This window comes from Felis catus, chromosome A2, assembly GCF_018350175.1.
Source record: "Felis catus isolate Fca126 chromosome A2, F.catus_Fca126_mat1.0, whole genome shotgun sequence".
NCBI lineage: Eukaryota > Metazoa > Chordata > Mammalia > Carnivora > Felidae > Felis > Felis catus.
In genome coordinates, this window is record NC_058369.1 from 151589660 (window position 1) to 151614939 (window position 25280).

The window sequence follows — 25280 nt, forward strand, 5'->3', positions numbered from 1 at the left end:
GGTCTAAGAATGGACCGATAGGTAAAGACCGAACCAGCGTCTGTCACGGCAGCCGTGGGATGGGAGTTGAGGCTCAAATCTACTTTGACCACAGCAAGGTAATCATCACAACAGAGAATAAAGACGGCAATCAACATTTGCAACGTAGACCTCCACCAAATTTTCCAGGGGTTTTAACACTCCCCATGATGCAAGGTTAGCGGGTAGAGCTTGGGGAGGAGAGGAGAGGAGAGCTCGGAGCAGGACGTCGGAACCAGACGGGCTCAGAAATTGACCACGTGATCTGAACGGAGAAGGGAGGTCTGAGAACGAGAGCCACGACTGTGTCGTGAAAAGTCGTAGTTACTACCGTAAGTGATTTTGATTGCTTTGCAGCTTAACAGTGGCAGCAACCCTGTGTGTGTTACAAGTGCTGTGAATCTTCACACCACAGGTGATGTAGGGGCCGCCGAGTCGCCTAACTCCATAAGGCACCCGGAATATTCTTCCTGCTGGAGTTGTGTGGCAGTGGCCCATCTGCCTGGCTTGTGTCCGTGGGGAGAAGGCTGTAGAGTTGGCAGAACAGGTGTTGCGCTTCTTGACTTTGGAAGATAGGTGTGCGTATAGTCCTTGTGCTCTGTATCTCTCAGAACTCTCTTTAGTTGATAAGGACTTTCCAATCAGCCTTTTTCATTATCTCCTGCCTGCTTTAACTTCGGACATATTCACATTCATCAGTCTTGTCTTATCGGAACAGCCAGCGGGGACCAGCGCCAGGCACAATGGAAGAGGCAAGATGCAGAGGCTTTAATTATATTCACACTCGAGGAGCCTCCAGACTTTGCGAGTTAAAAACGGCCAGTGACAGAGCTGCACATGTGACTCTGACATATTGATGAGGGGGCAGATTCATTCAGGGGATGCTCTTGGGGGTGCCCTTCAAGTGCTCTCTGGTAGCATTGTAGTCCTGGATTTCTAGAAAGACTTGCTCTTGCTCTAGCTTGGTTACTTTGCTTCCGGAGTAAGAAAGAATGCATACTTTCAGTGTGATGCAACAGACATCCGTGGAGCTCCTTATTTGGCTTCTCTTGAAGGTGTTGGGAATGAGAGAGAAATAGTCCCTGCTTTCGGTGATCCCCAAATGGAGCCAGGTTCGAAGAGCACTGTCCTAAAATGAGACTTTGGGAATTCACATGTAAGAGTTGGGAAGAAGGGAGCCTCTTACGGTTTGGAGACTCTGTTATATTCCAAGATGGCTAGTGGGCAAAAGGAAAGAAGGGTGCTGTTGTGCAGTAGAGATCAGCGGCCGTATCTGGCCAGGTTCAAATGCAGGGGCGTTATAGCATCTAACGTAGTAAAATCCAGGGAAGTAACATGAAGAACAAGGCACGGAGTATTTGGCGAAGCAGATTTAAGGTAGTAATCTTTATAGGAGTTTTGGACCTGCATACTCAGGAAAATCTTGGGGGAGCTCAATTCTTAATGTATATTTAAGGAGAAGCCAGAAAACTGCATCTAAAAGGCAGAGGAAGTGCATACATTCATGCACCAGCCTTAAAATTATGGAAATTTGTGCCACCCTACAAACTCATTTAGGGTTTTTTTAAATTGTTCATTTATGCTTTAACCAACCAATTCCATGGAAATAGGCCATCCAAGACTCACAAATGCTCAACTGGTTCAATTGGGCAGTAATAGTGATAATATTGGTTATATTCTATCAATTGCACACTTACATATGCCAGTACTTGACGTATATTATTCTATTTAGTTGTCATAATAGTCCTATAAAATAGGTAATTGGGATGATGCCTGTTACTCAGATGAAGGCATGGGGCACAGAGAGGTTAAACAAGTTGTCCGGGGCATCACATAGCATAAGAATGGGGATATCAGCACAGTAAGTCTGATTCTTAACTGTTCCCTGTCCTACTCTCTCCAGTGTGTGAGGGAGAGGCTCAGTGTGGTTGCAAAAAAACTGGTTCGGCAGTAAGACAATGAAGATTCTATGCCTGATGGCCTGCTGTGTGGTCTCGAGTTAGTCACTCAACCTCTCTGGACTTTAGTATTTTCTTCAAAGTGACCAGACATGAGATTCTCTATATCTACCTTATCTGTCTGTCTGTGTGTCTATCTATCTACGTTTTCTAGAAAAAAAGAGTACTGGGACTCACTTTGCTTGTGTGTGTGCGTGTGAAATTGTCATAGGAAAAATAACTTCTGTTTTATCAGTAAATATCCTTCTTCCTCATCCTCCTAGTAGGATGGAAAACTTTTTGGAAGGTAGGTGAAGCCAGACCTTTCCTTTTTTTTTTTTTTTTTTTTTAATACTAATCTATATCTTACAGAGGGTGGCTCTCTGGCTCCCTGATCCTTTGTGATCTAGATGGGTCTTTTGAGCTTTTTGTCTGGAGCACGATGGTTCTGCAACAAGAAGATTAGTCTCTTCGGGAAATGAATCCGGCAGAGGAGGCAGTTCTGAATCTCCAACAGGTAGGTACGTGATGGGGAGTTCTGAAGCTTGTCTACCTCGACAGGAAATTGCCTGGGGGAAGTCTGAGGTGGAGGAAGAAATCCAGACAGGCTGGGATAAGGCAGACATTGAAGTTTGGAGTTTAGATTGTTTATATTGGTAGAACGTGGAAAAAAATTCAATCCCAGAAGATGCACTCCACTTGCTATGTGATATTGATCATACTGAAGATAACGTAGCTGGGCACCAGAGGATACCCAGTTTGGCCTACCCTCTTGGAGAGTTCTTGAGTTTCTTTGACCCCGGTGTGCTCTCCAAGGCGAACAAGGCTTGTTAGGCAGGTGTGGGAATAAAGCTGAAATAGAACCATGGTTCTTGAGGACCTGTGACCAGTGATTCTCTCAGGAAGGTGGTGGGAGAACAGCGAATGAGTGCTTTCCTGGGAGGCTAGACTGGGGGCTGGGGGAAAAGGCACTGGTACCTGCCCTCCCTCCTTGTAGCTCCAGAGCCTGTGATCTTCATAGTCGCTGTCACTACCCTCGGTTGTGCTTCACCATCTCTCTCCTGGACCATTGCCACAGACTCCTGACTGCTCCATAGGCTCTCGGTGTCCTACCTCCCTGCCATGACCGGAGCCATCTCGCCAACTCCCCGTTGATCACTATCAACCCCTAGGGCTCTAGGATAAAATCTAAACTAGCCAGACTAGTTTCGAAGTCCCTTACAGTGTGACTTGGGTCTTCCCTGCCCCCCAGAAGGGCTGGATCTTGTCATAGTCCAGTCTACCATCTGGATCCGCTGCTGCCCTACCTGTAGGGAGCTGGGAAAGGCAAAGACAGGGAACCCACACCAGAAGTGAGACGGATCAAGATCTTCTCCCTCTCCGTTCTGCCTGTCCCTCATCCATACCCAAATGTGTGCGGCAGCTCTCACCTTCTTGAATCTTAAAGGAATTTAGTTCCTTTTTTTTTTTAAAAAAACATAATTTATTGTCAAGTTAGCTAACATACAGTGTATACAGCGTGCTCTTGGTTTCAGGGGTAGATTCCTGTGATTTACCACTTACATACAACACCCAGTGCTCATCCCAACAAATGCCCTCCTCAGTGCCTGTCACCCATTTCCCCCTCTCCACCCCCCCCCCACCATCAACCCTCAGTTTGTTCTCTGTTTTTAAAAGTCTCTTATGGGTTTGCTTCCCTCTCTGTTTGAAACTATTTTTTTCCCCTTCCCTTCCCCCATGGTCTTCTGTTAAGTGTCTCAAGTTCCACATATGAGTGAAAATATATGATACCTGTCTTTCTCTGACTGACTTATTTCACTTAGCATAACACATGCCAGTTCCATCCACACTGTTGCAAATGGCAGGATTTCATTCTTTCTCATTGCCAAGTATTCTATTGTATACATAAACCACATCTTCTTTATCCGTTCATGTGTTGATGGACATTTGGGCTCTTTCCATGATTTGGCTATTGCTGAAAGTGCTGCTATAAACATTGGGGTGCCTGTGCCCCTATGAATCAGCGCTCCTGTATTCTTTGGATAAATCCCTAGTAGTACTATTTCTGGGTCATAGGGTAGTTCTATTTTTAATTTTTTGGGGAACCTCCAATCTGTTTTCCTGAGCAGCTGTGCCAGTTTGCCTTCCCACCAACAGCGCGAGACGGTTCCCGTTTCCCCACATCCTCACCAACAACGGTTGTTTCCTGAGCTGTTAATTTTAGTCACTCTGACCAGTGTGAGGTGGTGTCTCAGTGTGGTTTTGATTTGTATTTCCCTGATGATGAGTGATGTTGAGCATCTTTTCATGTGTCTGTTGGCCATCTGGATGTCTTCTTTGGAAAAGTGTCTATTCATGCCTTCTGCCCATTTCTTCACTGGATTATTTGTTTTTCAGGTATTGAGTTTGGTAAGTTCTTTATAGATTTTTGATACTAACCCTTCATCTGATATGTCATTTTCAAATATCTTTTCCCATTCCGTCGGTTGCCTTTTGATCGTTTCCTTTGGAGTGAAGAAGCTTTTTATTTTGGTGAGGTCTCAATAGTTCATTTTTGCTTTTATTTCCCTTGCCTTCAGAGACGTGTCAAGTAAGAAGTTGCTGTGGCTGAGGTCAAAGAGTTTGTTGCCTGTTTTCTCCTTTAGGGTTTTGATGGTTTTCTGTCTCACACGTAGGTCTTTCATCCATTTTGAGTTTATATTTGTGTGTAGTGTCACAAAGTGGTCCAATTTTATTCTTCTGCATGTCACTGTCCAGTCTTACCAGCCCCATTTGCTAAAGAGACTGTCTTTTTTCCATTGGATACTTTCCTGCTTTGTCAAATATTAGTTGGCCATACATTTGTGTGTCCAATTCTGGGTTCTCTATTCGATTTCATTGGTTTACGTGTCTGTTTTTGTGCCAATACCATGCTGTCTTGATGATTACAGCTTAGTAATCATAGCATAGTAGAGGAGGTATTTATTTCTTTAAAATTCACAACTCCTGCAATGCTTTCTCAATCTATAGTCCATATGTCTTCCCAAGTCAAGAATATTTGATCAAATCTTTTTAAAAAAAATTTTAATGTTTATTTTTGAGAGAGAGAGAGATAAGGAAGAGAGAGAGACAGAGAGACAGAGAGACAGAGTGCAAGCAGGAGAGGGGCAGAGAGAGAGGGAGATACAGAATCTGAAGCAGGCTCCAGGCTCCGAGCTGTGAGCACAGAACCTGACATGGGACTTGAACCCATGAACTGTGAGATCATGACCTGAGCCAAAGTCAGACACTTAACCAACCTAGCCACCCAGGCACCTCAAGATTTGATCAAATCTAACCTTTAGTTTACATTTAAAAAGAAAAAACAATAGAAACATTGAATATGAGTTTTCAAACTATTATATATACTTCTCACTTCTAAAAGATAGTTTAAAACAATTCTTTCTCCTCCTCCCTTATGAGTTACTGTTAGCAGGTAATACCAAATAGGCTTTCATGATAATCTAGCAAAAGCATTTATTGAACTTTTAACGTGGAGCTGGAATCAAGCTCAGATTCCACACTGTCTGCTTCACACATGGGTTCTTGTTTGCCTGTGTTGTTATTCTGTTGGCCACTACCCCTGACCCCAGCTGTAGGGGATTTACAGGGAGGTCTGTGGAACTGAAGTCTCAGGGCCTCTCACTTGACTGGGTCGTTCCAGGTCTCTGGGAAGAGCCTAGCAATGGGATACATAGCCATGTGTTTGTAAGGTTGGTAAAAGTGAGATGTTTTAATGGCAGTCAGGACCATTGTCTCTTTCCATTCTGACTTCCTTTCTGTTAAGCTTTCTTTGGTGTGGGGCAGTGCTGGAGCTGACCTTCTGGGCACTCAGCTTAGGGGACGTTGAAGGGAGCATACATTTGATGAGTTTAGTGGGATATGTTCATGGACCTCATAGTCACTCTGTTGTACAGTTAAGCTACTGTCTGTGCTCTCATAATATTCTTAAAGAGGACCCACCGAATTTATATAAGCTTCAAGTTTCCAGTGATCCAACAACCTAATTCCTTAATCAGGTGTTTCTCAGTGTGGTCTTTAGATCATCTGTATCACTCTGTGTCTTCAAACGCAGCTTTCTGGCCTATACCCAAGCTCTACTGTGTCAGAATCTCTTGGGACAGGACTAGAGAAGGCACGCTTTACGAGGTCAGGGACTTTGGCTTCAAGTCATGTGTGTATATGTACGTTTCCTTACTGCTGATTCCCCAAGACTGTCTTGGGGCAAAGTAGGTGCGTAACTCTCATTAAATTGAATTTTTATGCACGTAGAGACTTGAGGATCGCTGCCTCTGCCTATTTGCTATCTTCTCATATTTCAAGGCTTATAGATGAAGATTTTCCAATACGGTGCTGATGTTTCCAAGAATGTGAGGGATAGAAAAGTCCTTGGGACCATCAGTCAGTGGCTTTCAGATGGAAAGCGAGGAGGGATAACAGTTTCATGGAGTGATTTTTCGAGCTACATTTGCGACATCCCATATTCTACTGTTTTTCAGGGGCAAGTCTGAGGGCAGGTAATGTGTGACTCTTCTAGGCCGTGAAGTGGATGGTGTGAATTGGGAAATTCTTCATGGTGGTTCTGATCCTCCCTCCTCCAGTCACGAACATGGATTTAATTCAGTCTCTCTTTTAACAAACAGGGTCTCTGAAACATAGAGAAGTTGGGGTAAGGTTTTCTGTTTATCTGGGGAACAGAGTCAGGGCGGGGGCTTCATTCTTTAAAACTATAGTTTCTTCAATTGGTGTTCTTTCAATTAGCTTACAGGCAGGAAGTTTAGATGTGGCTTCCTGTAAAAAAATTTTTTTTTAATTCTCCAATATTTGGAGGGCACATACAGCTCTTACATTTGTTCCAAATTGTTTTGGGTTGCTTCTTGTAGTTTCTTGTGTATACATACGGTATTTTCTTATCTTTTAAATTTACAAAGAACAGATAACCCATCTTTAAATTCTTTTATATTTCTGAAGGGAAGTAGCTAAATGATGAGCCAATATTAAGAGGGCAAAAATAATTAACGATTAATTTCTTAGCATCTTCAGATAATCCGCTTGGTATGGCAAGATGCTTTTAGATACAGCATTTCAAGGGCAAATGAAATTCTTGTTAGAAATATTGCCCACATTGTGAAATTCATGCCAGTTAAAGATGAATATGGCCTGGCGGGGCATAAGAAGGGTACAACGTCAACATATGGAAGCCCAGAGAGGGTTAATTTGGGGGGTGGGTTTCAGTATAATGAAGTTGGGTGTTCTAACAGGGTCTCAGGGAATTCTAGGGTAGCTGGGTGACTCCAAAGTCAAGTCCTTTTGGTAGATGACTTCAGGGAACTCTGCCTGTGGATAACTAGGGGCTGCCCTACACTTGAGGGTCACAGGGAGGTTACCTGAGCAGGTTCAGGACAAAGGCAGACCAGAGGGATTTGAACATGAAACCTATATAATTCCTCTAAAACTTGGTTAATGTGTAATAAACTGTATGCCCTTATAGTTCCTCTTTCCTGTTATTTTTGTACAGTGTTTTGCTCATGATTTTCAGCCAGGTTTTTAGACTACTGCCAGACAAATGTAGTCAATTTAATTAGTTAGGCACATTAAAATGAAAATTATTTTTTAGGGGCTGTTAAAACTTGAAGGATGCTAACATTCTTCTAATGCACTTTAATTATTATTACAAATGTTGTTTAATTATTAGCTCTGTGCTAATTGTTAGTTTGGAGAATGATTTGCATGTTCAAAACCATAGGAAAAATCATTTTGGCTGCAGCTAAATCTTTTTATTTACTTGCATTTTCTCTCCTCACACGATTTCTCGGTTCCTTTTTTATAATTTACAATCACATAAAATTTGATTTGAAATAATCCAGTAAAATAGGGAGAATTTTTTTTTCTTTTTTGCTCCTGTTCTATCTATGTATCATTACCTTTACTTCTCTGTGCTTGGTCAAAGGACAGAGAAAAGGGGACATTATTATTTATTGCATCATGATATCCCTTGTGTTGCTATATTGTTATTTAATATTTTACACATTCACATTTTATCTACACTTAGGCATTTCCTCAGAAATTGTACTGTCGAATACATGAGGGCAGGGGCTATGTCCTGTTAATTCTACAGAATTAGAAGCTACATCAAGATCACCCAAGGTGCCCTTTAAAAAATTTAGAGTCTAGGGTCTCAGATTAGAGATTCTGATTTAGAAGCTGTAAGGAGAATCCCAAGAGTGTTGTTTTTTTTTTTTTTTTAACGTTCATCCAGATAATTTTTATGGACAGTTAGATTTAAAAATTAATGGCTGACAGCATGGAACGCTGCCTTGCATTTAGTAAGTGCTCAAAATGTTTCTTCATTTTGAAGCCTGAATCACTTAGGATTGTGACATAACCTGGGTCCATCCTGCTTATTTCATTTTTTTCCTCTTTTTCTTGTGCTTCACCTGACAAAACTCAATTCCAATGTACTCTCTTTTGTTTTATTGTGCATAATCATAATCAAATGGCCAAGACTTTTCGTTGTCCTTCCAAAAGTACTTGACAAATCTGATGGTGCTTTTTAAAATTTGTATTAGTCCTTTGTGGGTGGGAGAAGATGACCCTGTTGACTATGTCGCCAGCTGGAAGGACTGGATATGGCTGAGAAGACTGATGTGTGACAAATGGCTGCTCCGTATTACGAACATTAAAACACTGCCCTTCAGATCTTGGCTGCTGCTATTTTCAGAGTCTTCTGGGGCTTCAAACATAATCTAAGTGATGTATTTGTTCCAGAAAGCCGCCCTATCTCTGATTACTCTCTCTGCTGTTTGGCCTTCTGATTACTTCTCTTTACAGTGGCCCTTTTCCAGATCATCATAGAGCGGTCATCCATTCTCAGTGCATGGCCCGTCCCACGAAACTGTGACAGAAGGCCCTGCTGTTGTCAGCAGAATGAATGACTTGCTTCCGCATTGAATAATCCAGTCTCACTCCCATATTTTTGGGGGGTGACCCTGTCTTGCAATTTGAAATTCAATGAGCTTTGCCGTGACATTGAGGAAACTTTTCAGAAGCTTAACTTGTTGGGCACTTGGGGTATTTAGCTTCCTTTGGCTGGACAGCAGGGTGTTCCTGCTTGTACTTCATGGGTCAGGAGTAGAGTCCCTGGTGGTCAGAAGAACAAATCAAGGAATGAAAGAACAAGCTGATGTGGGATAAGGGAGCGAAATCACAGAGAGGAGAGAGGAGTGCATGAGGTAGGGAGGTTTAAAAAGTGGTGACAACATGGAGGAACCGAGAGGGTTTCACTTCATAGGTTTGGCCATCATGGGATAATTCACTAAGATAGCTTCACACATTATGCTTGAAACGTGATGATAGCGCTCAGGTCTGCTGGCCTCCTGCACATTTGCACTGTGGCTCTCGGCACACCATTCCGTATGCCTATTCACATCCCTTGCAATGTTCATAGCAGATTATGTCCTCTAAGACACCTGTCTCTCTCCCTTGATTAGTCAAATGCAGGGGTTTTTAATATGTGGCTTGTGGCTTCATGAGTTTGGCATTGATCCATGGAGCCCCGAGCACTTGTTTGTAAAATTTGTACCTTAGGTGCATTTTTCTCCTTGAGGGAGAAGTCAAGGAATTTCTCAGATTTTCAAAGGGATCATGGGTGAGAATATTCATTTTTCTTTTAAATACAACTTTAGATTAGCTAATAGTGGACCCCAGCCATAAAAACCTATCACTGTGTAGAATCTTTTCTGGATAACAGTGAACAGAGCTCTATGAGTTGGCCTGGTGACTGAAGCTGGTCCCCAGCCTGCTGCTTCTCCCTCTACTTACCATGAGTTAATTGTTTGGTCAGTCCCCAGCGTCACCTTCTGTCTGTTGTCTTCCCAAAGCAGACTGAAACCCTTGGATATAATCTTCTGCTTTTCTGCTGACCAAAATACCAATAACTTGAAAAAAATTTTTTTTGGATTTTTTTAAATGTCTATCTTTGAGAAAGAGAGACAGAGTGCGAGTGGGGAAGGGGCAGACAGAGAGGGAGACACAGAATCCGAAGCAGGCTCCAGGCTCTGAGTTGTCTGCACAGAGCCCCATGCGGGACTCAAACCCAGGAGCTGTGAGATCCTGACCTGAGCTGAAGTCGGACGCTTAGCTGACTGAGCCACCCAGGCGCCCTGAAAAAATTTTTTAAACATGGACAGCTGATATCAGACATTCTCTTCAAGTCTGAATTCCAGGTTAAGTCACTTGTATTGAGGGCTTCTCACCTGCCAGTTGGCAAATGTATTTGCATTTACATTCTTAGCCTTTTTAAAAAGTCTGTTGCATTAGTTGATTTGCAGACCATTTTTGTAACTACTTGGATACAAATGTTTTTCTGGGGTCAGGTTTAAGAACACAGTTTTTGGTGGGTGCTCACCTCTAAATGATCAGTTTTCATTAGGACTTTTGATAATGTTTGTAGTTTCCTGCCTGGAAGGGTTTTACCGAGGACAGGAAGCATATTCTGACACTGCTTTCCGGTCCCCTGATAGCTTCTTGAGCATAGCTACATAATCTCTCTCCTGTGCTAATTTCAGTCTGTGACAGAAGCAGGATTTCTATCAGTCTGGCAAGAAACTTCTGAGCTGGTAGGTCACTGGTTCTGAGTATATTCACCAAGGGATGCTCTCCATTCTCTATTGACTTAATTATCATTATTATTATTAGTTTGCAAACCAATTTTAAAATCTCTGTGGAATATTTCATTGTTGGAGTAAATTATTATTTTTTCTTCTTTTTTTAATGTTCATTTTTGAGAGAGAGAGAGAGAGAGAGAGAGAGAGAGAGAGAGAGAGAAAGGAGCAGAGAGAGGGAGACACAGAATCCGAAGCAGGCTCCAGGCTCTGAGCTGTCGGCACAGAGCCCGATGCAAGTCTCGAACCCACGAACCGTGAGATCATGACCTGAGCCGAAGCTGGACACTCAACCGACTGAGCCACCTAGAGGCTCCAAGTTATTTTTTTAAGTGTCCCCAGCCCCTGATTAATTTACCCATTTCCTATTTCATATCTTAACCCGCTTCAGTTATTATTCACATTTGCCCGATGGTAACCTTTTTCTCCCTTCATATAGCAGAGAATAGCGATATGGATTTGCACTTACATCTATATCTGGCTCTTAGCAAATATCCATACACCCAGAGTAATAAGTAATTCTCTTGTGACCCCCAAATCCTTTTCTTTATGCTTATCCATGCATGGATCAGGGTAGCATCAGCGTAGGGCCTGAGAATTATCTAGGAGGGAGGCTCTGACAGAGGTAGTGAGGTCTCAAGAAGTCAGAAGCCCACGTACTAGGGCAGCACAGCAGGTTTAGGACCTTAGCAAAGACATGGGGGAGCACGGAAGAAAAAAAAACCAGAGGCGTCCAGCCCATCAGAGTGTGCGGGAGCAGCCCCAGGAATGCTGGAGCCTGGGAAACACGTACACAGACAAGTTGAGTGACAAAGGCCGGAACACTGGCTCAGAGGGTCAGATAGAAGAAGTCAGTGCCCAGACTCCATGCCTGGGCAGCAGATGGAATTAGAAAATACACAGCAAAAAGGAAAAAAAAAAAAACAACCAAAGACTTTGCTAACACATATTGTGAGCTTGGTAAGGACTGTATCATGTATTGTCCGCAGTGAACCAGGGTGAGGCCAGCGTGCAGGCAGGACTGAGGTCACGGACAGAGAAAGTAAGAGAAGGAGCAGCCTGAGCAGGGAGGCTGGCAGTTTCTGACGGCACTTTTTGGCAGCCTTTCATCTGGATGGTCGAATCGCTTATGTGTGCGTTTTCTAGACGTCTCTTACCTTTGTGATTTATTGGTCAATAGCATCTGTATTGCACCACATCACTCAAGCTTTCAATCCTCCTGCACTTTTTTTCTTTAGAAAAAAGGAAAACTCTGTTGGGATGCTCTTACTGCCTGCTATGTTTTTTTTCTTAACTCATTTCAACTTAATCTATCCAAGACCAAATAAAATGCAACACTCTTGCCCCGTTTTTTAGCAGATCTTGGACTGATGCTTTGATGCCGTTATCCTGTGAATAAAGAGGAGTAAAGGGATGCTTTGAGAGGGACTTGTAGAACTGCGGATTTTACCTCGTCTTGTTGCTTTTGGAAATAGTCCCACTTGACTTTTTCCGGTACAGAGAGGAGGACGTTTAAACGGGTCAAGTGCAGGGGGCACCTGGGTGGCTCCGTCGGTTAAGCGTCTGGCTCTTGATTTCGGCTCAGGTCGTGATCTCATGGTTCATGAGGTGGAGCCCCACGTGGGACTGTTTGCTTGCCAGAGCCTGCTTGGGATTCTCTCTCTCTCCCTCTCTCTTTCTCTCTGCCCCTCCCCTGCTCAGGCACGCGCATGTGCTCTCGTTCTGTCTCTCTCTCTCTTTCAAAATAAATAAATAAACATTTAAATCAGCCAAGTGCAAACCTAGGCATTGCTTTAGTGTTCACTGTTGGATTGAGGATATGGGCTATAGAGAGTGAGGGTGAATAGTAAGCAAATGTGCACGTTACAAAGTGCTCCTCCTCGTCCGTTGGTTTTCGTTTTGTTTTGTTTTTTAATTTTCTTTCGTGTTTATTTTTGAGAGAAAGAGAGACAAAGTGTGAGCAGGGGAGGGGCAGGGAGAGAGCGGGGAGACACAGAATCCAAAGCAGGCTCCAGGCTCCGAGCTGTCAGCACAGAGCCCAATGCGGGGCTCGAACCCATGAACCGTGAGAGCATGACCTGAGCCAAAGTCAGACGCTTCACCGACTGAGCCACCTGGGGGGCCCCCTCATTTGCTGGTTTGATTCATTTTCTGAGAAGGTTCAAGTGGAGAGCAGCTAATGCTGCTGATTCCTCTCCCACGCCAGTTGGAAAGGGATTTCAAATGGTTCAACCAGAATGAAGAAGGGGTGAAAACATTTCAGGAGAGGAAATGGGGCTGGTAAATAGCCTGTTGCAAGAATCTTGGGGAGTCAAAGCCCATTTAGGTGTTGGCCACATCCATAGAAAAATCTGATTTGCCATTAAGATGATACAAAAGCTGGCTGGCTACAGACCCAGGCAGAAAGGTGTTCCTTAACAAGAGTGACCCTGGATACCCCTCTGGGTGCAGGCTGGGGGGCAGGGCACGGGGCAGCCGAGATGGCAGGAAGCGGTAAAGGCAGTGTCAGGGCGGTGCCTCCCAGGTGAGAGAGACAAAATTCTCCCAATTTCTCCCAATCGTGGCTGGTTTCAAAACAGCGAACAGTCCCTCTCAATATCTTCCTCTCGTTATTGCTCTTTCTCCAAGCCCCCCTTTTTTTTTGTGGCATTGGCCTTGTTGCCTCCATTCAGCCTCTGGAATTTAGTTATTTCCATTGGCTTTTGGTTGGAGGGCATGATGACCCCGTAGACAGTCCTCACAAATCTGTGCTCCTTGGAATCCTTTTAATCCTCTCCCTGTCTCATCACTTTTCTCCCTAAGACCCGACTCACTCCATTAGGTCATCCTGGACATTGTGGGGTTTTCTGCCCCCCCCCCAACCATGTCCCTGACCACCTAATTTTCTATAAAAGTGGATTTTCATTTTCTATAACACCGCTTCCTTGCTTTTCTCCCTCTGCCCCATAGCTATCAACCCAGCTGAACGCAGCCAACCCAAGCCCTTTGTAATTTTTCTCTCCAGTGATTCACAATATATGTCCTTTCTGGTTTGGCAGCAACTTAATTTTAAGAATTCTGCACTTAAAATTTCATATCGCATTATTGGCTCTGAGTCGAGGAGTACGTATTGTGCCAAAGCACTGACTGTCCCTATTTTGTGACTAGCAAGGTGGGAATTCTGATGTAGGGCCATTTTATACAGCCTATTAGTAGAGTCTGAATGAACTTTAGAATTAGCTTGACAAGGAACGAGGCAGGGAGTTTAAATGAAGGCAAGGAAGACTTCTGGTTTCCACCCGCGTCGATCGAGGCTGGCAAGTTAACTGACTTGTGTCTGTCCCAATATAATAAACGACAAATAAAAACACCCAGGAGGGAAGGCCTTCTTTGTGGCCCTCCATTCAGCTGGATGGAAACTCGCAGGGGCGGTAGCTACATCGTGGGACTAAGAGGGACTATAATCCCTCGTAGGGTTTATGCAGAATGCTACGCCGATGTTTACAGTTATATTGTGAGGGAGAAGTTAGCCGCGTGGAGATAGGTTTTGGAGCAAGAGGAAGTGCAAAGGTGCATACGAGTAAAAGGTTTTCTGTGGTTCTGTTTGGTAGAACTTCTTCTGAATGAAAACAACCTCAAAGAAACTGGAGCAAAATATCACCAGTTGGAGGGTTCTGAGGATAGCATTGTGCCATGCAGATCAAAAGGAGGTCTAAGCTTTTGATCCCTTTTCTCAGGTAGAGAATGGGATTTAGAGGCATGTCAGTATCTACAAGTTCAGTTCTAAGATGCCGGGAAGAAGCTTTGAAGCCAACGAAAAGTGCGAGGCAGAGTTTCATTAAAAACGTTAATTCAGAAACATGGAGAAATCAGGCTGGTGACGGAGCATGGGATCGCGCGTGCACCCCCTGGGATGTTCCTACACCTGTCACACCGCAAGCTCTGAATGATGCCACTGACGCTCAGTTGCTGGGGGGTGCCAAGCAATGACCTCATGAGCACTGATACCCCCGCGACGAGTCAGGGACTAATGGCCACAGTCCTAACAGTTAAGTGTTAAATCTTCAGAGATGAATAAACTCATTTTACACAAAGCCATTACAAAACTCATGGGGATGATGAGGCAGACAGTCACAAAGCCTAAAAATAGTTATAGAATAGCTATCAACAGTCTGATCCCGTGTTTTTGTTGCATAGAAAGGACTAAAAATTTGGCATGGTGATCATTGTGATCATGCCGTATCATTGTGTCCATAGACTCAGCATTTGGATTAGGAAGGCCCTTAGCTTCACCCTTAACGATTTTGCAATACCATTTATGTAAATTGCTAATGTCTTATCAAAAGTAATAACTACAGTACTTTTAACAATTTCCAGGTCATAGAGCACTTTCTCGTTATATTACTTTATGCAAGAAATAGCTTCTCTACAAAGCAAAAAACAAATGGATGGTGTTCAGCGGTTGTTACGGCTTAAATTGCGTTCCCTCAAAATTCAAATTTTCAAGTCTTAACTTCTAATACTTTAGAATGTGACCTTGTTTGGAAAGAAAGCTGTTGCAGATGTAATTAGTTGATTTAAGATGATGTCATTAGGGTAGGACCTACTTCAACATGACTCGTGTCCTTAGCAAAAGGGGAAATTTGGATCCAAGCACATGCATGCAGGAAGAACGTCACAGGGCATGAAAGCAGAGATCAGGGTGGTGTGTCTATAAGCCAAGAAACACCGAAGATTGCCAGAAACCACCAGAACAAGGGGAGAAGCACGGAACAGATTCTTCCTCACGGCCTTCAAAAGGAATCAACCCTGCCAACACCTTGATCTTGGACTTTTGGCTTCCAGTGGTGTTTTGTTATGTCAGCCCCAGCAAACAAGCCCAGCCGTCAGCAGCACAGCCATGTTTTTTGTGATCATGCCACCATCTTGAGAGTTACAACTTGGCCTTTTCTCACTTTTCTGGCGGCATTCAGAATTGGAATTTTATTTTCCTGTTGAAGGTATGAGGACTGGGTTGTTGGTAAGCAAAGGCCTGGCCAGGGGGCTGGAATGAGGGGTCTTGCAGAGGAGGAGTGCTGAGCCAGCGGAAGATGGCAAGTGGTGGGCTGGATGGAAGAGGCAAGAGAGTTTATGAGGGCTCTGCAACCAGCCCCCTTTTTTTTCAATCTACCCCTGCTCTTTGTCACTCCCGTGTGCTCTCATGGCATCAGTCCCCCTCATTCATTGAGAACCCCAAACCTCCAGCTCCAGCCCACTCCTCTCTCCTGAGCCTTCAATCCATTTACTCAACTGGATTATTGACTTCCTTACTGGAAGACCCATGGGCACCTCAGACTCAGTAAGTGCCTAATGATGACTATTATCTCTGACCCAAACCTAACCTCCCATTTGAAATATTGATTAGTGGTATCACACTGTACTCATATCACAAGTCACCCAATCCCAGACCGCCATGTCATCCGTAACCCCTCCATTCCCTTCCCAACGGCATCTAAGTTATTGCCAATAACGATTATTTCTGCTTTCCTAATGTCCTTCAAATCCATCCCTTCCTCTACATTTTCAGGTCCTACCTTGATTCAGACACTCCACATTTCTCAGTAACTTCTCACTGAGTTCCTTGCCTGAAAGCTCTTCTTGCCCTCACGGCCGCCAAAGCCATATTTCTAAAATGCGTATCACTTTTTTGCTTGCGTCTTCAGTGGCTGCCCAGTACATATAGGACTGTGTGTGAATTCCTTGGCGTGCCACCTCTCCATCAGTCTGCCCGTTTCCTGCCAGTTTTTCCAATTTTTTCATCTTTCCCCATTTTTTTCGCTTTCTGGAAAGCCATTCCTTCTTTGGCTTCCATGCTCGTCTGCTGAAGTGCACTTACCCTTTAAGATATCCCAGATGCATGGTCTCCCTTTTTCTACATGCTAGGCGTGTAACAGTGAGGCAGTTGCAGTCTAGTGGGGCATATATACATCAAACTGATAATCGTAAATTATTTTGTTTTCATGTTGTAAGTACTGTGGAAGGGAGCATCCAACAGGTAGACTCTACTTGAAATAATGGAAGTGAGAAAGCTTCTCTGGAGAAAAGCCATCTAAGCCAAGGAGATACAGGAGTTCTCCAGGCAGAGAGTAGGCTAAGTGTCCCCCCGAGACCAAGGGAACAATATATATGAGGACTCTGAGGAAGGAAGAAACTTCCCTTTCTTAACTCATATGGCATCTTGAGCATATGTTTGTAGTTGTAATAAATCTCCTGGCTTGTGAGACCTTTAAAGGCAGAGTCTCTACACAATATGGTCTTGGTTATTTGCTTCCCGTCCAACTAAATATGGATGCAAGGAATGGAAACTGGGATGTCCTAAGATTAAGTTAACGGAGATAGATTGGGTTGTTAGGCCTCGAGAATTTCACCATGTTTTCTCTTGGAATAATATGAACCTATAAAGAAAAACTAAGGATTTACACAATATTAACGATCATGATGAAAACAATACGATACATTTATATAGATCTTTGGGCTCGACAAAACAGATTTAAAGAGTGGTAAGTAATATGGAGTGTCCCTTCTTCAGAAGGAAAATAAAGGAGAGAAAGGTTCCACTTCACCAAGGCTTGAAGGTCATCATTTCTTCCTGTCTTGCGAAAACAGGAAAATAACAGCCATGATAGATAGCTGTCGGATCTTGGATCGTCTCTTGCTGTATTGGAAGCAGAATAGGAAGGCCAAGCTGACATTGATAGATATGTGTTGTGACACGAGCTGGCACAGTATAATAGTGATCATTGCTATGATCGGGATGTGTTCTTGTACAATCTTTCCTGTAACAGGAACATTACCTTCTGCTGGTGGAATCTTTTCTTCCTCTTGATGGCTGTCTTGTTACGTGACTTGGTTTCAGCTGTCTCAAGCTGTCCTCTGGCGTCCCTGTAGACAGAGGCAAGAAAGAGACAGTCATAGGTGGTGGATGGCTTAGGGGTTCACCTGCCTGGAGGGAGAGAGTCTGGAACAAATGATGATTCTCAGACCCAAAGTCCAGAATCTCTACCTGAAATGACTACTAAACACTGGGAGGTCAAGGGTCATTTCTTCTGCATAATTTGGACAGCAGCTATGGCATTGCTTGACTGTCAGTTTCCTTTATGTAACTGGGGAGAGTGGCTCACCTGCTCAGTACCCTCAAAATGGCACCAGTCTCCACGCTTCCCATTACCCATGAGTCATAGGGCCCTCAGCTCATGCTGCCACAGATGTTCAAGTCAGCCTGCTAGGGCATGGCTAACCTGAGGTTACCGCCAAGTCAAGGGGGAGTGCTTGCAGGGTTAATGACACGCTTGTCATCAGAGGAATTCAGAACATTCCTCTGATAATTGATATTATATGGAGTAGGAGATGCAAACCACGTTGTTGGAAAATGGACCATATTATGCGCATTTCAGTGAATCTTCTCCTGTGTGACTGTAGAAGGGCATCGTGAGAGAGGCATTTGTTTCTTTTTATAGCACTGACCGTGTCAGGTTACTTTTTCTTGCTATATGTATTTAATTTGGAGAGTAAACAGATCACTAAAAATAGAATAACAGTTATTTTGATTACAGCCATTTCAATTGCTCATCAGCATAACAATGAAAAATGGAAGAGTTGCTGCGACGTTGCCAAGCCGTCATCTTGTTTAATAGCTTTCTGTGAATGTAGCATATACACCGGCCAATTACGAAGACGAAGCATTGTAGACGGGATGCACAGTGCACCTATTTTTAATGCTTTGCAAAGACTGAAGGAGGATGCCAGGTTGAAAACATGAGAATCTTTTTTTTTTTTAAGTTTATTTATTTATTTTGAGAGAGAGAAACAGAGTGCACAGATTGGGGAGGAGCAGAGAGAGAGAGAGAGAGAGAGAGAGAGAGAGAATCCCAAGCAGGCTCCACAATGTCAGCACAGAGCCGAACATGGGGCTCGAACCCATGAACCGTGAGATCATGACCTGACCTGAAATCAAGAGTCAGATGCTGACCTGAGCCACCCAGGTGCCCTAAAAATGTAAGAATCTTAATCTTGGTTTAATATATTTTATCCCATTTACCCTGTTGTCCCTGTTGAACTACTAGCTATTTAGTTTACTTTTTCCCCCTTTTCCTTAATTTTCTTTAGCCTTTTTGTTATGGTGGAGAGGATCTTGGGGATAGCAAAGGAAGCAAGCAGTTAAACTTACCTAAGAGTCACAGGCCAGACTCTTTAGAATTTAGGAAAGTCCCTAGAAAAGATTTACCTTATCTCCCCACCTCCACACACTTTATTTAATGCCACACAGAGCCTGGGTTATTGATCTTTGTTATAGTGGTTGGCGGGGGGTGGGGGGGTAGTATATTCCAAGGGTCGGGTTGCTGTAAGCAGGGAAAGACAAATGATCATTTGCAGTGTCTTCAACTTCCTCTATTAATCTGTCTGTGCCATCATAGCAATAGGCCACAAGGCAAATATTAGTTTTATATCACCTTGCTTATGAACACTGTCATGAGTAAATGCTTCCTAGCATTTACTCATGAAATTTCTTTCATGAAGCATTTCTTCATGAAATTGGCTTTCTAAAACCAAGGGATTACGTTTAGATGCCCTTAACTATTTTTGCGTATCTTCAAAAATCTCAATTCTAGGCCATGGACTCATTTCCAATGGACAGAACTTGAAACTTCCAGAATAGAAGGCAAGATTCACTCCTACCAGCTTTCTTCATTTTAGAGAATTATTTCACTATCAGGATGTGATTTGAGCTCAGAGAAGCTTATCTTTGGAGGTCTAGGTATGGGATCCACTTTCATTAAATTCACTGGTAGTTGAGTCAATATATAAATGCTATCAAATAACCAACTGGTCAATCTGTTTGAATGACTTCCCTTACCAAAGTCTAAGAAAGGATGGATCAGGAGTGGGTCCATGTTGTGTGGGCTCTGAGGCTTTGATGACTTGGGGAGACTTCTGTAAGAAAAAGAATACAAAGTTACAAATGTAACTTTAAATTAGGTATGAAAATAAATATTTACTTAGGATGACAAATCACAAGTTATTCATTTTTTAAAAGTATACAGATATCCAAATTGTCACAGAATCTTGAAGAAGAACACAATTTTATTAATTCACTTCCCAATGGACTTTTATAATTGCAACATTTTTTGGTTGCCTTCTTTTTGCCTCTTCAAATGACAATAAAATTTTAAATATCATTTTCTATAAAGAAAGTAGAGAGATAATAGTTTTTTCCCTTCAAATGATTGACTCAAAATTGATTTGTATCACTGATAGTTTAGAAACATTTATTTTGGCTTAGCAACCTTCTGTTGGTAATGCTATGCAAGTGTTTAGGATTTTTGTGAAATTAGAAAAAACCTCTTTAAACTGGGCTTTGTACGTAAACTTTACAATGTTAAACATTTGAAGTTTTCTTAGGCAGTCTAATCGGGACTTTATTTATTTATTTATTTATTTATTTATTTATTTATTTATTATTTTTTAAAATATAATTTATTGTAATTTAGCCAACATACAGTGTATACAGCATGCTCTTGGTTTCAGGGGTAGATTCCTGTGATTCATCGCTTATATACACCACCCAGTGCTCAACCCAACAAGTGCCCTCCTCAATGCCCATCATCCATTTTCCCCTCTCCCCCCTCCCCCCAATCAACCCTCAGTTTGTTCTCTGTGTTTAAGAGTCTCTTGTGGGTTTGCTTCCCTCTCTGTTTGAAATGACTTTTTCCCCTTTCCTTCCCCCATGGTCTTCTGTTAAATTTCTCAAGTTCCACCTACGAGTGAAAACATATGATATCTGTCTTTCTCTGATTGACTTATTTCACTTATCAGTATACCTTCCAGTTCCATCCATGTTGTTGCAAACAGCAGGATTTCATTCTTCCTCATTGCCAAGTAGTATTCCATTGTGTATATAAACCACATGTTCTTTATCCATTCATCTGTTGGTGGACATTTGAGCTCTTTCGATAATTTGGCTATTGTTGAAAGCACTGCTATAAACATTGGGGTGCATGTGCCCCTATGAATCAGCACTCCTGCATCCTTTGGATAAATTCCTAGTGGTGCTATTTCTGGGTCGTAGGGTAGTTCTATTTTTAATTTTTTGCGGAGCTTCCACACTGTTTTCCAAAGTGGCTGTACCAGTGTGCCTTCCCACCAACAGTGCAAGAGGGTTCCCGTATCTCCATATCCTCACCAGCATCTGTTGTTTTCTGAGTTGTTAATTTTAGCCATTCTGACAGGTGTGAGGTGGTATCTCAATGTGGTTTTGATTTGTATTTTTCCGATGATGAGTGATGTTGAGCATCTTTTTAATCTGACAGCATTTTTTAAATACTGCAAATTGTGTTTCCTGCAACATTCATTTGCCTCTTGCTTTTTTACTTCTGATTTGGGACTGTTTGAATATGATTCTTGTCCTCATGGTCATGATACTGATCCACACGTTTTAGTTTCCATCATGATATAATAAGAATTTTGGTAATATTGAAACTTCACCAGTATTGTCTTTCAATTTACATTTTGGCTTCTTTTGACCATATTTGAATTTTGGTATTATCTCTAATTCTGAAATAATATAAAATAAATCTGAAATTAGAGCATGAACGAGAGTAGTTCAAGTCATTTTAAGTTGGTGCTGTATTGTATGGAGCTGAAAGTGTTCTAATGAAATGAATCTTAGGTCTCATGCAGTCACTTATTAATAAATATTTCACTTATTTCTTTATCTGTGTCACTAGGTCAGTGACAATATTGTGCACTATTTCATCTAGAGCTGCTAGACTTTATCCAGCCAGTATGTGAGGGATATTCTTTTTTTTGAACTTAAAAAAAATTTTTTTAATGTTTATTTTTGAAAGACAGAGTGAGACAGAGAGAGAGACAGACAGACAGACAGACAGAGTGCGAGCAGGGGGAAGGGAAGAGAGAGAGGGAGACACAGAATCCAAAGAAGGCTCCAGGCTCTGAGCTGTCAGCATGGAGCCCAACATGGCTCGAACCCGCGAGCAGTGAGATCATGACCTCAGCCGAAGTCGGACGCTCAACTGACTGAGCCACCCAGGTGCCCCTGTGAGGGATATTCTAAGACATCATCTAACATCTTGGGATGTATACAACAATGGAATAGTTGTAGGCTTGTGCCCTACGAACATGGAAATTCTTGTAAATGTAATTAAAAAAAAGGATTCTCATCAAAAAAGGAAAATGTATGGTCCATGTACATTTATGTATGTGGCACAATCAAGTACATTTTTGACAGGAGAAAACTTCAATTCTGATTGTGCATTGACAATGGAATCTTCCGTGTGAAATATCATACAAATTAGTGTCTGACTCCCTACAGTTCACGCGCTGCTTTCCATTCACAAACAACACCATTCTGTTGCTGCGTCAATCGTAGGACATGTTTCCTTCTCACCGTGCTTTAGATCATGACGCCAGGTAGGTTGGCACAGTGGGCTGGAGGAAGAGTTTTGGAAGCCCATTCCTTCACTGGGATGGCTGGTCACAACTTAACAGAAATGACTGGAAGCTGCATAAACATACCCTATGAAACCCAAACTCGGTGTGTCCCCAACTCAACTTCTTAGCCAAAAAAACAAAATGATTCACGATTACACCAACATTACCCGGCACAGGAAAAGATGTAACAGATGGCGAATCAGGGTGGGAAGAAATAGTATCCAAACGATTGCAGTTTAAATATTTCTTATTTGCAAATTTGACAAGAATACGTGATCATATCGTACGTGGCCAGGTCTTCTCTAAGGGGTCTGTAAGGTGCAACCCCCATTAACCTCACAGGGCACTTCATTCTGGGGGCAGATCTGTCTCTCTCTTTCCTTTTTCTCTCTTAAGCTCACTCTGCAATGGCCATGGTGTGATTTCATCCTTTCAATGTGAGAGATGACCGTGGCTTATTTTGGGAAAGGAAGGCCATGGGATAATGGAACAATCGTCTAAATGTGGCACAAACTTGGCCCTTCCATGGTTTTAAGGGCCAGTGAGTTCCCGTTTGTGAAGTGACTCTTAATTGTGCTTGTCAGCTCTTTCTAGCATTTTCTGTAGGAAGCAAGGTCCAATACTCCCACCACAGAGAGGCAGTGAAGCACAGTTAGGTTAAATAGGTTTTCCAAGTTTATATGGGCTTTACTGGCTGCAGTGTTTAGGGAATGCTCTGTTCAGTAGTTATTTAATGTAGGACTTCCCAGAGCCTTTGAGATGTTAATATAACATCAGAGTTGCTTCAAGAAGGGATTAGGGTACGCAGCATTTCCTAAATTTATTTGATCAAGAACCTTTCTTTTTTTTTTAATCCATAGGGTCTCTGGACCATCTGGAAAAATTCACTGTTGTATTTCCACTTTCCATCAGCCACCACCAGGTGAGGAGCTGAGTCTGGCAATCCTGCTTGAACCAACTAAGAATAAGCCTAAGCACATAGAAGAAGCCTATCGTGTTCAATGACAATACAGTTTTCATTAGAAACCTGTTCCTAATCAAATCACAATTATTCATGAGTCTGCGATGACAAACATTTATGTAGATTTGTTGGTAGATATTATTCGGAACAAGGTTTAAATTAATTCAAGCAACTCAGTACTCAAAATGATGATCTTTTTGATTCATCTCTGCTGTGGATTATAGACCCTCACAGAAATCTTAGACATTTGTCCCTGCTGTGCTCACGATGGCCCATAAAGGCATGAAGCCAGGTATGAAGGTGATTTACTGGGAGGAGAGAACTGAGTTAAGTGAGAGTCAACTAACATTTCCAAAGGCAGTGGAAGTAGGGGTAACAGGGAAGTGTGATAAACGAGAGAGGGCATCCACTCCCAACAGTGTCAAGGTTAGGAATGAAGGCCATTAGATAGCCGTGCTGCTGACCAGTCACCACGGAGCTTTTAACTGGAGGCAGTCTATTCTGCGACCCCTTCTTACCACTGAACCCAGCTCCTTCTGCTCCCATTGATCCATTGCAGCCCTGCTTTGCATGAAAACCATCTCTTATCTTCCTAACTGCAACCTCTGCCTTAAGTATTTTTATTCCAGTGTATTTTCCTCACTGCCGCCAGAAATACCTCCCCAAAATGCAAACACAATCATGCTCTGAACATCCGCATTAGCTCTTTGGAGAAAAGCTAGGGTGCTTGTGTAGTGGGAAGAGAAAAGGGAGGGAGAGAGAAGTTGACCAAAGCTCTGATCATCAGGATGTATAGTGTGGGCCACGTTCCAGGCAAAGGCAGAGGTAATCAGTGCTCTAGCATCGCTGCATATAACATGCATGTGTCCCTGCGTCCTGGTACCCGCTAAGCTTCTCATTTGGATTTCCTTAAAAGTCATGATTTAAGACAAACTATTATAGAGGAATGAAGCCAGAGTTTCCTTCCAGTGTGTATCTGAGCCTCATCATCCTCAAACAGCCACAGTATGAGGTGCAGTATATGCTTGCTTGGGTACCATCAGTCATAATTCCAATTCACTTTCCCCATCCCCAATTTTCCTTAATGTCTTTTTTTTTTTTTTTTTGCATGAAGGAAGAGTCTCTCCTGGTTTGGCCTGGCTGGTGCTGGGACACAAGGCTTCTGAACCTCCGTTTCTGCCGTGGAAAGAAAGGGATGGGAAGAGAGGTGAAGAAAGAAGGAAAAAAGGTACTAAATAATACCTGTGCTCTATGCTCTGGTGAAGATTTTGACAAAGGTTTCTAGCCAGAATTAAGAATATGGACGGGAAAATATAGATCGAAGGGGTACATGCACTCTGATGTTCATTGCAGCATTATCAACAATAGCCAAATGATAGAGAGATCCGAGATGTCCATCGACTGATGAGAGATATTTGGTGTATAGATATATACAGTGGAATATTACTCAGCCGTCAAAAAGAATGAAAACTTGCCATTTGCAACAGCGTGGGTGGAGCTAGAGTGTCTTATGCTAAGCGAAATAAGACAATCAGAGAAAGAAAAATGCCAAATGGTCTCACTCATATGTGGAATTTAAGAAACAAAACAGATGAATATATGGGAGGTGGGGGAAAGAGGGAGGGAAACACACCATGAGAGATTCTTACCAATAGAGTACAAACTGAGGGTTGATGGAGGGGGGTTGAGGGGGGAGGACTCGGTGGGCGATGGGTACAAGGAGGGTACTTGTTGTGATAAACATGGGGTGTTATACTGTCAGTGATGAATCACTATTTCATCACTATTCAGTGATGAATACTGAAACCAGTATTTCAGTGGATGTTAACTAACTAGAATTCAAATAAAAATTTGAAAAGAATATAAAAAAGAATAAGGAGAGAAATGAATGAAATTCCAGGTCCAAGGAATAATGTTAGGAGAACACTTTTGGGGATGCAATGGTATGTATTCAAACCTTGCTCTCCCGAGGTTCCAGTTAGTGCTGTGAAACCACCTTCCTGCTTGAAGCAGGCCAGATTGTCCATTAGCAAACACAGTCAGGTCCTCTAAGTGATTGTTGCAGTGCTAGATATGACTGATTAGGAGATACTCTCTGTTAGGAGATTAGAGCATTATTACCCAATTTTATGAAATCACCAATGAGAAAAATGTGTTGCTTCTAACACATTTTTCCCAGAAATTGTTGTTTCCCATAGAATTGCCCGGACAAGTTCC

The 25280-nt window shown here is 42.6% G+C and overlaps 1 long non-coding RNA gene across 4 annotated transcripts in view; it reads left to right on the top strand.

Annotated features, from left to right (window-relative positions):
• Positions 1-356: 356 nt before the first annotated feature.
• LOC111557297 overlaps positions 357-25280 on the top strand; it is a 175423-nt gene continuing 150499 nt past the window's right edge. The window contains exons 1-4 of one of the 4 annotated variants that reach the window (XR_006594619.1): positions 357-433; positions 2328-2472; positions 22963-23024; positions 24178-24291. This is a non-coding gene — a long non-coding RNA (uncharacterized LOC111557297). Of the gene's footprint in view, positions 595-2327; positions 2477-22962; positions 23025-24177; positions 24292-25280 lie in introns of all 4 variants that reach the window. The other 3 variants (XR_006594618.1, XR_002737265.2, XR_006594617.1) reach the window with 3 other exon arrangements.